The sequence below is a fragment of the Cavia porcellus genome, unplaced genomic scaffold (assembly GCF_034190915.1).
Source record: "Cavia porcellus strain 051 isolate PalLab524CR breed Dunkin Hartley unplaced genomic scaffold, mCavPor4.1 scaffold_22, whole genome shotgun sequence".
NCBI classification, from domain to species: Eukaryota; Metazoa; Chordata; class Mammalia; order Rodentia; family Caviidae; genus Cavia; species Cavia porcellus.
In genome coordinates, this window is record NW_026947505.1 from 29733127 (window position 1) to 29745800 (window position 12674).

General features: G+C 42.7%; 1 long non-coding RNA gene across 1 annotated transcript; it reads left to right on the plus strand.

Moving 5' to 3' along the window:
• Window positions 1-5859: 5859 nt before the first annotated feature.
• On the plus strand, window positions 5860-8816 carry LOC134472089 (uncharacterized). The gene is made up of 3 exons (XR_010041926.1): window positions 5860-5999; window positions 8084-8154; window positions 8578-8816. It is a non-coding gene; the product is annotated as an uncharacterized LOC134472089 (long non-coding RNA).
• Window positions 8817-12674: the final 3858 nt, after the last annotated feature.

Genomic DNA, 12674 nt, shown 5'->3' on the forward strand with positions numbered 1-12674 from the left:
CTTGACAATAGACTGAGAGCTTCCATGGATGATGACAGGGGTACTTGCTGGCTGCAGAAGAGCCAGAGAGCCTTTGCATTTGTTCTCATTTGGGGGAGGTATTTGCTCTGTCCACAAAGTTCCAGAGAGAGGGGAGAGATAGCTGGCCAAATGGCTTTGATCTTAGTTCCTTGATTTCTTTTGTCATTGTTTTATTGTTTTGAGACAGGGTCTTGCTATGTAGTTTGGTTTCATCATGAACTCACTGTGATCTTCCTGCTCCAGCCTTCCAAAAGTGCTGGGATTACAGGGATTACCTGTGTGTGCACCATGCGCAGGTCATTGGCTCTTTGATTTTGACTTGCTGTCCCCTCAGGGACTGTGTTTCATTCATTCTTGCCTGTGTGCTTGCTTTTTGGCTTTCTTTTGTTTCTTTTATATACTACGGATTGAACTGGGGGCCTTCATACTGAACTATATTCATGACATATTTTTTATTATTTTGAGACAGGGTCTCATTGCCACTAAATTGGCTAGACTCAAAATTGTGATCCTACTGCCTCAGCCTCTGCTATGATTCACTTTTCCCCCGCTTTTTGAGACAGGGTCTCATTACGTAGTTCAGGTTGGCCTTGAGCTCACTTTGTAGCCCAGGCTGGTCTCGAACTTGCAATGATCCTCCTGCCTCAGCTCCAGAGTGCTGGAGTTATAGGCATGTGCCACCATGCCTTGTCTGACTCACTTTTAATGCTCCTACCTAACTATGGCCAGATATCTTTTCCTTAGGTTTATCATGTTGGTTAGCTGAGATAGTGGGAGAATTCCAAGAAGACTGTTAAATTATCGATAGAGGAATAGAAAAACAGTAGAAAGCCAACAGAACACAAGAATGTAAGGTGTCAGGGTTATGCCACATGGTTTTCTAGTCTTTCTATAACCTACAGGCTTTGAGACCACACACTATGCAGAAAGACTGATTAGTTCCAACACCAAAAGATGAGCACAAGTTTGACATGACTCAGCTCTAGGGCCATCTCCCCAAAGAGGCAATAAATCCTACTTCCCTTCACTCTGAAGCTGCCATTTGCCATTCAGATAGCATTGCCAGGTTAGCAAATAAAAATACAGAGCTCAGGGCTGGGGATTTAGCTCAGCGGCATGCCTGCCTTCCAAAAAAAAAAAAAAAAAAAAGGAAGCCTGCGAAAATTACAGAGCTCCCAGTTAAATTTGAATTCCATATACACCCCACAATATTCTTAAGTATTTATGTAACCAAATAATTTATGTTCCAAATGTTGCATGAGATACATTTATACTGAAAATGATGTTATTTATCTGAAATTTAAATTTGGTGGAGTCTTATATTTTACCTGGAAACCCCACTTAAGACCAGGGAGGTGATTTTAACCCTGCTACTTGCACAGAGACTTTCAGCTTGATGCTCATTGTGAGTTCCAGCATAAAACCTGCACACCTCCCGCAGGGGCATGGAGGAGCTTTTTTATAAATGTCCTGTTAAGTGACTTCTCCCTTTGAGACCTTGCCCATCTCTGTTCTATGCACATAGGAATCCTTGCCTATGCGGGCAGATCACAGCATCTCAGTCACACCATGAACAATACCATCCACATAACAGGAATCATACACTAGGTCAGAATTATCTGGTTGACATACAGGAAGGAGCCTTGTACTTTTCTTTGGGAATACAAAGCTCAGTTTCCAAGTGGCTTTGCTGGAAATCCCAAGGACGGTAAAGCTCCATGGACAGATCTTCAGACATAGCACTCCAATTTCTCCTATAGATCAGAGAATTAAATAGTCAGCCAGCCACATGACATGCCTGTGGGCTATTCTCAGCTCTGTTTTAACCTGTTGAACTTCCAGTAGCAACTTATATATTTTTATCTTACGTTAGGCTTCCTTTGAGGCAGTAGGCCTATAAGGCAGGGAAGTTAAAAAAAATAGCTAATAATTTTAGAGAAAACTTAAAATAAGCATCTGCATAGTGACTGTAAAAATATCCAGATTTCCTTCGCTTCTGCTGATAAGGCAGAAGCCCACATATTTGTGATGTGTTTGCTCATGTTGTGCACTTAGCCACACAGCTCTTTTCCACTTAACCTTTTAGGTCAGATCTGCTAGATTTCCTCCTTCCCTGACACTGACCAATGCTGGATTTCTTGTTTTCTCAGGTTGAGCAGTGTAATTATACTACTTAACCCTCGATGCAAATATACTGCAGAGGCCACAAGTGCATGAAGGGCTGTGGCCTTAGGTGAGCTGCAATTCCTGGCCCTGGTTCTTTCACTAAGTCGGCCTGTCTCAGCAATGTTTGAAAGTGTTGCTCATCACCTCCCTTTCTCTTTTGCCTAAGTGGCCACAAGATTTGAAGTTCTTCAATAGATTGTGCATTCAGAAAGGACAAGGGCTTTGTCTTGTTCCCTACTGTGTTAGTCCAGTAGTGCTGCCATACCAAATAGCTAATCTGAGTGGTGTAGGGAACAGACACTTTTCTCCTCCTAGGCCTGGGGCCTAGAAATTTAAGGTCAGTGTGTGAGCAGGTTTTGTTGTTGGGCCTCTCTCATTGGCTTACAGATGTCTACTTTCTTGCTGTGTCCTTACATGGCCTCTTCTCTTTGCATGAGCGGCTAGTGCCTCTGTGTGTCCAAATTTCCTTTTCTTCAAAGCACGCCAGTGAATTGGACCCAGGCCCACCCTAATGGCCTCATTTAACTTAACTGCCTCCTTAGTGGCCCCATCTGTAAACGCAGTCACATTCTGAGGTATTAGGGGTTAGGGCTTTACCATATGCATTTCAAGGGGACACAATGCAGCCTGCAACAACTACTGTACGTCCAGTAACTAACTTGGTGCCTGGCATAGGACAGGCAATGCATGTTTGCTGAGTTAGTACAGGAACTTTTGCTTTGTGTCATTGGCAAGACATGTTTCTTGTTAGTCCAGAGCATCAGATTTTTAAGCTTCTTTTTCAGCACTCCTATTTTCCTGGTCATTGATTAATGGACAGAAATCTGGCCAGATGTAAAGTTAATGACACCTGTGTTCCCTGCACAGGCTGCCATACAGTGAGCAGAGGCTTCATCCTGTCCTTTCACGGTTTCATGTCAGCGCCGTAACCCACAGGCTCGGCATGGAGGCTGGTACCCTCCTCTCTGGTCCTCATTTCAATAAACACTTTATTTGCCCTTCAAATTGGGAAGAACAGAGCTCACCAAAGATTTCCTGCTACTTGTTTGGGGGAGGTGGGAGCCTCAACAACCTACAACTTTCTGAGCTTTGCTCTACTAGTCTTTCAGGAAAAGGAAAAAAAGAAAGCCTAAAACTTTGATCCCTGGGGAGGTGAAGCGGAAGTTGATCTTCACCATTAAATTTTTTTATAGATAGCAAAGTCCATGCTTCCACCTGCATCCAAAGCACAGAGCAGCTGGCAGAACAAAGCACCAGAGAAAAATAGCTGACCAGAATCTCTTAAATTGCCGTGTACAGGTGCAGCTTGTTTTTCATCTCAGTGGCAGTCACTAGTGATTGACAATGTTTTACCCAGTGAACTTAACCCTTTTTTCTCCTAGATGAACTGAAGAATCAAGGGTGATTTAGCAAACAATTGCTCCTCTTGTGTGTTCCACAGAGGTTCAATCCAAATGGATGGGACCAGTACTTCAAACCAATGTTACCTGCAAGGAAAGAGGGAAGTAGACCATTTCGGAGGAAAAGTTGTGAAAAATTATCACTGAGCCTGTCCAGCTTTGTTGCTAAGGCTGAAGCACTTCTGTTTCATCAAGAGACACTCAGATGGGACGGCATGTGGCAATGGCTCCTCTGGCATGGCGATGTGCTGTGTGCCACAGTCTCAGTGCTCCACGAATTTTACACCCCCGACCTAGAAATCTAATTCCTGTTTGCCCTTGGGTTTTTTGTTTTTGTTTTTTTTTTAATATCACACCAAACTATATCTTTTAGTGGGTAAGGAAGCGTCAGAGAAAGAAGACACTCATGCAGCCTAGGTTTAAAACATTCACAGAAGGGGAATGGGCATGTGCTGGCTTGCTTGTTGCCCCCCACCCCCAGACACCCACTCCTGGGTTAGTTTTCATAGTTGTATGCAAGGGCATTAGTCTTCTGTAGAAGGGCTGAGTTCCTGCACAGTCCAGACAGTCATCTGCAGAGTACTGTCTCTGTTAGTTTTAAGAGGGTGTTTACGGAGGGGTGAACGGAGGGGTCACATAAGGACGAGTCATCTTAACCAGACAAGCCAAGCTCTCAGAGTGTTGCACCCTGATCTGAAGGCCCCACAGGAGCTAAAGATAGGAAGAGGTCAAATGCAAAGGAGGAATCGTTTCTCCTGGTGAGAGGAAGGAAGTTTGCTGGGGCTGCTGACAAGTTAGGACTGCAGGGCAGGACCCGCAGTGTGGGCTGGCCTCCCCTACTTCCCTGGGCTTCTCTGTAGCCTCAGCAGATTCCGGCGACAAAGGGAAGAGCTTGGTGAGGAAGGTGTTAGTACATCTTCAAATTCTGGTACGTGCCTGATAAATCACCCACCTGAGCACAAGGAACCTCGCAGAAGAACATTCTTGATGATTTAAATGTAGAACATAACTATTGCACAAGCACAGAGCGCGACCTTGACTCTCAAGCATTGACTTCTAAATGGAAACAATGACAGGCAGACAACTCTGACATTTACTTTGAAAGTCTTAGTAAATTTCTAATTATTACATATACCCTGGGAGCTTACCATTCTGTGTCTCTGGCCTTGATATAGTCTTTGAAACAAGTCTATGCTAGGCGGAAGGCATCTGTCCAGACAGTAAGGTCTCTTCTCACACTCAAACCAGTTAATCTGGAATCAAAATAATCAAAGGAACTCTGTGGCCTGGAAAGCAATCTATCTCATTCATAAATCAAACTTTTTGAATGTGTCTTGCTGTATCCGTATGGCCAAAAGCTACTGAATTGAAAAAATTTGAATTTTCATTAATTGTTTTGATCTTAGACATAGATAATAGCTACTAGTAATTGTGCATGAAATAAAATACCAAGATTATGCAGGAATCATAGACTTGGCACCATGATGATAAGCTAATGAGGCAAAGCTTGGATTCAGGACAACTTAATCAGAACAATAGGAGCCATCAACCAGACAGATACTGTAGCAATTAATTCCCAGCCCCCACTCCACAGCCTGGGTCAGGTGCAGGGTAACTCTCCCCTGCAGTGGAGAGTAGGCCCTGGAATACACTTCAACAGCTTTCGAACACTTGTGTGCCTACCAAGAGAGTAACTTCTCCATTCCACCTCAGTATTCACCACTTTTATTTGTACTGATGTCACCACTACAGCCTAGAACCAGAGAAGTCACAGGCCCATAGGGGTCCATGCGATGTGGTGAGCTGGTGATTTTCTTTGTAGGGTAATCATTCCTCCAGTGAGATACTTTAATCCCTTCCCACATTCTAACACACTTGTGCACAAGAGGTTATAGCATGCTCTAGACTTTAGATATTCTGGCCTTGGGGGCAAAAGCTTTTTTTTTTTTTAAGTTTGTAAAGGTAATTACCATTATTTACAGTACCGAGGGCAAAGCCCCACCCTGGGCTTCAGGCCAGGGGACTAGGAGTAGAGCATAGTGGAGTGAGCCAAGTCCAAGACAAAAGCACAATTATGCGCACCTAAATCCTCACACTGGTGGGAGTGGGATGGAGGAAACACCCACAACGAGGGGGGTGTGCACAGGGAGGGGCTTCCTTTGAAGTTCTGCGTGAGTCTCTGAGAGTCTCGTATATTTTTCCCCTATAGTGCTGGGAATGATTGAAGATTCTTGGTTTCCATCCTGGGTTTCTCTTATTGAGTAGTGCCATAAGGAAATGTACTTCCTTCTTATTTGATTTGCCAATGTTGAAAACCGAACTTCAAATAAAAGAATTTTGGAAGTATTAAGAAAACGGGAAATGTTGTGTAAGGTGTTATGAAGCTTTCTCAACTTCTTGGCAGAAAGGAATGTGAGTAAAATACCCAAAGACTCCATCTTTATTTTTCAAGTCACTTCACTTTTTAGGTAATTCATTTTACCCTTCTTCCAGATCCAGGCCATTTTCCACTTATGGGCGTTTTAAAGCCATGCCTGGGGTCAAAGTGTGCCATAGTCTATCTGGTTCTCCAAGTCAGAAAATAATTCCTTGCACATATTCCCCCTCCCTCTCTGTCTCTCTGTCTCTCTGTCTCTCTGTCTCTCTCTCTCTTTCTTATTAACGAGGCGACGTCTTTTTCTTCTTGCCAAGGTGAAGGCCAGATGATCATGTGTGCTACTGTTACGAATCACTGACAAGGACAGCTTATCACTAGTGCAGTTAGTGAGGAGGGAGGCAGAGGCCCCCCAGCGTCCCTCTGCTGGGCCTGGGGAACCTAAGGCAGAAATTCCTCACCAAGTGCACCTGTGGCCAGCGGGAAGGCTCCACTGGGGTTCAAGAGAACCACCACAGTACGCGGGATTTTCAGCTGGTTTGTGGGGCTGTAATCCCAGCCCTCAGGAATCTCAGGCAGGAAGAGCACATGTTCCAGGCCAGCCTGGGCTACTTAGGAGTTCAAGGTCATTCTAGCTGCACAGTGAAACTCTGTCTCAAAAACACCAAACCAAAAAAAAAAGAAGTTGGAAATGCGTGGGGAAATTGGAAGTGGGTTGACAGCTGTCTGGGAGAAGCCACGGTCTAGAAGGAGTTTCTGGGCAGCAGAAACTTCACTGCTGTCCACACTGTGTGACAGCTCAGCTCACCCGACTTGCAGCTACCCACAGTCCTACCCACAGTCCGAGGAAAAGGGAGTTCCAGGGCCAGCTTCGCCTGAAGCCATGTGCTATGCCTCGGGGCCCTTGTAGCCACCTTGAATGCAGGCTGTTTCAAGGGACAGACACAGTGTGTATTTGTCTTGCTTTTGTTTCCACCTACTACAAGCTGGAAGCCAGAAGGCGTGGAGTCTGGCAAACAATTTTGCTTGTAAATAAAGGGAATGTAAGAATTAAAAGCTTGACTGCTGTGGCCCAGTCAAGGAGGGATCAGGCTGGGGGTGTGTACAGGGGACAAAAGGAGCGAGGAAGGGGAAAGGAGGTGGATTTCCTAAAGGAAATAGAAGACTACACAGAGAAGCTGGGTGTGGTGGCACTTGCCTGTTACCCCACATTCTGGGAGGCTGAAGCAGGTGAAAAGCAGGAGCTCGGCCTGGGCAACTCAGCAACTGCTGTGTCCAGCTCAGCTTTCAAAGTTCTCAGAGTGAGCCGGGAGCAGGAGAGGATGATGAGAGGATGGAGAAATAAAGACACAGTATACAGAAAGCTGAGGTCAGGCGGAGCCTTCTCTCTGGATGGGAGGAAAGGAACTGCTCAACCATCCCTGTGCGTTTATTTATACATCTGGCAGCTTGGTGTCCTGTGACATCCCCTGTGCCTAGCAACTCATTGATTGGATTATCTCGGGGTTTGGTGTTCTCTGAACTGAAACCACTTGTTCACATGGCTTGCGTCTAGTGCTCTATGTTCGGGACTAGGTTTGCCTCACCCTAAGATGTGTGATCAATTTCCAGCTTCAGCTGCTTTCTACAAGCAATTTAGCAAGACCTTGTCTTAAAAAACAAGTGGGGCAGGGTTGGGGGGACTAGAAACATAGCTCAGTGGAAAGGCTCTGGGTTCAGTCCTCAGTACAGCAAACAAAACAACAAAGCAACAACCAGAGAAACTTGTAATGTTTGTTGCAAGACATAATCCTATTGCATATTTTCTATATGCTAGTATTTCTACATATAGTTCATTCTTAGGCCTTTGTCTATAAATAGACACACAGGCCTGTGGGCTGGCTCTGCCTTCACTCAGTACTGAATGTGCCCACTGTGAGCAGCATTAAGGCAAATGTTTTTTGGTGAAGGATGGCATCACGCGGCAGTGGGTCAGCAAATGAACACCTGTAATGAGACAGTTTCTTAGGATGCAGGGGGTACCAAGGGCTGTGAGAGGGTAAATGGAATAGTAAGAGAGATTAAAATGGGGACAAGCCAAGAGGGTGATGTTACATGAAAACCTATTCTTTTCCTGCTGAAGCAACCCTGATCGCCTGCAAGGCCATGAAATGCATCCACGATGGTCTTCATTTATCATCTCTCTGTACTAAGGTAACTTGCTTATATCACATAAAATTTGGGAATATAACATTTTACTTAAATGTGATGGATTGAAGGATTATTTCCAGGGAGATATGCAGATTTGAGATTGAGTCTGATCAATTTGTTTTGTGAATTGATGGTTCTGCAAAAAGTATGTGAAATTTAAAAAATATTCAATGTTTTGCTTTCTCACTTGCTATGTAAAGTGCAAAGTAACTTCTTGTCAACTGTGAGTGTAATACACATTTTAAAAAGAATCCAGTTAACTTTAAAAGGAAGTATAGTGTGCAGTTCGGCAAAATTGAGGGCTGTAACTAATGGTGAAGGGAACTTTGAAGTCAGACGGATCAGAAATCTGATCCTGATTGTCTAGTTTTAAAACTGTGTGGTCTAAGATACATTGTTTAACATATTCTTTCTTTTTTTTTTTAGTGGTTTGAGACAGTGTCTCACTATGTAGTTCAGGCTGGCCTCGAACTCATGGCAATGCTCCTGCCTCCGCCTTCTAAGTGCTGGGATTACAGGTGTGTGCTACCACACTCAGCAACCTTTCTGGGCTTCAGAATTTTTGTTTTGTTTGTAAGTAATAATACATCTATCTTGTAAGCTTATTTTGAAAATAAATGAGGCAATACATATAAAGCCCCAGATGAGAGACCTAGTTTACTTAATCTGTGCTCAGCAAATTCAGCTATTATTAGTCTATAATTATGGATAATTATAATAATGAATATATTTCATTTCCCTGCTAAATTATGATTATATGGGACAAAGTGAATTAGAATAATGAAAATTATTTTGTGAATTTAATCACTACAACTTACTAAAGTGATTAAGTTTTTTGAGTGGAATGACGAGTGATTTATTTTTAGTATTAATGCCTCTATCACATTTCTCCGGCTGTGTACCAAAAAGTATCACAGAGTTTCAAACAGAAGCCTCCTTTCTCAGGAAGTCGAAAGAAAGAAAGAAAGAATAGAGAGGAAGAGAAGAAAAGAGAAGGGAAGGGAAGAGGAGAGAAAAAGTCAGAGGCGAAGGGATTCAACATCATCTGCAAAGTGGTTTCCACAGCCAGCCGAGTGCAAGGGCCCCTGCCCGGAGCAGACCTGGCTTCACTGCACCAGTGCTAAACGATGTCACCCTCCTCTTTCCTCTGTCAGACTGGCCTGAGGTGAACTGTGTTCCTCTGGGTCTTCAGGGGGCTCCCAAAACTTCTGACGTGAGCAGAGCTGGGCTGTGTAAAATATTAGTGGGTTTGCTTATGGAACAAGGAGTCATTTGATGCTTTTAGATGATAAAAAACATGGATGAGGAAAAAGGCTGGATTCATTTAATGACATGGAAAAAAACACAAGAGCTGAGCTGTGAACCCTAAAATCTGAGGCTCAGACTTAACATTGTGAGCTTGGGAACCTAGGTATCTTTTCTCTCAGAAAACTATTAAAATTGTAAAGAGTGATCAAGATATCAGGTTCACAGGCAATAAGGTTTACATACACAACTTTTAGAAATCTTTTAAAGGCTTCTTACCCTCAGTAAATGGGAATGCAAAGTATTATGCAAATCAGATTTAACTTTCTGGCTAATTTGCCTCAATAAAAAGTGAAAGATGGAAAAGGAAGGTTCCAGCCACATGTGAAGGGTGTTTCTATGCAAATGGAGCGTTGCCTGAGGAGCGGCTCCCAGGCGGTGCCAGCAGGGCCCCAGTTTCTGGGCAGGCTCAGATGGTTGTCAGGCAGGGTTTAAGTGATGCAGTGTTGAGTTCGCTTAATGCCACTGGTTGATGTAAGGCAGAAAAGAAGAAAAGAGGGAACCAGAAAAAGTAAATGGAGACTGTGGGAAGGAAAGAGTGAGAAAGGAGTAACTGTGATCCTGGAATGTAGAATGGTTGGCAGCTCCTTAGATTCCTTCCTTAAGTTCTCTGTTCTTACCAGGCATTTCAACCCTCAGGACTGTATTACACCTGAAAACATCCTATGATACTGCCTACACATGTAGATTCACAAGAACTACCTGGGGCCCAGAGAAAATATTACACACATTGATTGATAGGGAGTATTAGTCACTGGATTACATTTTCACTTGTGCCAAATCAGTGCTAAGAGCCTGCTGTACAAAGATGCCTACGATACCTTTTCCAATTTTCACCAGCTCCGCAGGTCAGTTTCAATGTCCTGTGTTAAGTGTGTTGACAGATTAGTTACAGGAGCCTCGGAGAACTCAGTGATAATGTCCCTCACTCAGTCTAATAATTAGGAATCATGTTGCCCTGTCCTTTGAGATGAAACTTGTAAGGAAACATTCAGCAAATGCACTGGGAAGATGTTTTCTAGTAGTGAGAGAAACTCATGGGCTTGCAGTGGCTGTGGACCTGCTGTGATGTGCACAGTGGGTTCCACAGGAAGCCAATGGAATGGCAAATGTCTGCTATGGTCAGCTATGTGGCCTTTCTTTGGGACATCAATTCAGTTTCTTTTTCTGTCACTTCCAAGGTGATTATATTTCTTGGTTTCCTATATCAGAACATAAGAGTGGATGTATGGTGTTACCCTAAGCTAACAGAAGTCAAGGGGTTTAGTGTTAGTGGATGAAGGTGCCAATGAAGAGTTTTAAATCAGCATTGAATGTTTGTTTGGTTTTCTGATCTAGGATCTCACTATGTATTGCAGGCTGGCCTTGACATTACTTATGTAGCCCAGACTTGAATTTATGGGGATCCTCCTGTCTCAGCTTTCCGAGTGCTAGGATTATAGGTGTATGCCACCATGTGCTGCTAGAATTGGATTTTATGAAATATTCTATAGTACATCCAAGTTGAAGAACTGACTCAATGAAGTTTTAGGTTAAATGGGAACTGGTGACATATTCACAGGGCAGGCAATTTGTTTGTGCTTGAACAACAACTACTTGGCTTAAAAATACAATGCATAAAAGAATTTTTTAAAAATGTGGTTCTGGGGCCGGGGATATACCTCAGTAGCATAAATGCCTGCCTGTTAAGTGCAAGGTCCTGAGTTTGATTCCCAGCACCCGCCCCTAATGTGGTTAACACAAATGGTTTTTGGAAAAAGGACTCACATTTTCTGCTCACTTCTTTTTTCTTCTATCTATAAAATATAATTAATATTGTGTGTATCATACTGTTATAAGTTCCCCTTTTTAAATATTTGCATTAAAAATATATATGTATATTCAAATACAAATATATATATATATGTGTATTTCAAATACCTTGAAAATATGAACATCTTTTTATAATTGATTACAGGAAGATCATAAATTGATTCCAAAAGACACACATCTAAATTAGTCTCATTAATTCATAGTTGCCTTAAGTATAAGCATCACAGATTGACCTTCCTGATAATTTACTTCTGCATTTTTCAGACATCAGTAAAGAGTCTCCATGTTTGGAAAGACCATAACTCTGGGAGATGGACTCCTGAGTTTTGGTCAACAGTTGTTGGACAAAGCATTAACCTTTGCGATTGGCTTGAAAAAAATGAGAGAATACTTTTTCTGTCTTTAAAGACTGTTAAGAGGCTTTAGTTTGGTAACGTACATAGAAGACTTCTGAAAGCCCCTGGAGAAAGTGGCAATAAATGGGTATCAAATTTTAAGGCAAAATATAGAATTGAGGGCCAGGGATTTCGCTCAGTGGCATAAGTGCGTGGTCATGAGTTTGATCCCGGTACCCCCCTAAAATAAGTAAATTTTAAAAAATAAAATATAGAACTGAAGCTCTTCATTCAGCTCCTGTTGCCAATACTTGACCAACAAAGACCCAAAAATTAGCTACTGAATAAATAAATGTGCCTATCCATATACATTTAAAAGTTAGCTAAGTGTTAAACTTATTTAGGACAGTAGTCAATTCTAGCTATTGATATGGAAAGAGAATTAGTCTCTATAGTATCTGTGTCCAGTTGTCAAAAACAAAACAAAAGCAAAGCAAAGGGAAACACGCCAGCCTCTGTCCCCATGCAGGCATTGAAATGTCACATCTCCCTGGCTCTGTCCCCTTGTTTACATTTTTACCTACTTCCCACTCTTGCTCACATTCATCTCTGGTAATAACCTAGTTTTAAGGAGTCTGAATGTAGGCCACGTTCTGTAAAGGATATTTACTTTTAGTTGTATATAAGGTTAAGAAAATTTAGGGCTTTTAAGGGTTAGGATTTTAAAAATGCAACTTTGTGTAGGAGTGCCATCTAGTAAATATTTGGAAATTGGGATAAGGAAACAGGGACTGGCCCCTGGCTCGTGACAAGTTAGCCAGTGTGAAAGAAGGGTGCTTTCAGTTTTTGATTTCCCTCTCCCACCCATTTCCAAAACTGTACACAGAAGAGCTCAGGAGGTGAGCAGAGGACATATCTGGGTTTCCTCCACGGTCTCTTGTTCTTTTTTCCTTGAGCTAGTGTGGGGTTTCACTGTTTGCGTTTTCCTTAAAACTTAGGCCAGTGCAACAAACTTCTCAGGTCAGATAGAATCCATTTTCAATAGAGGGATAAAGAGAAAGAAAATCATTA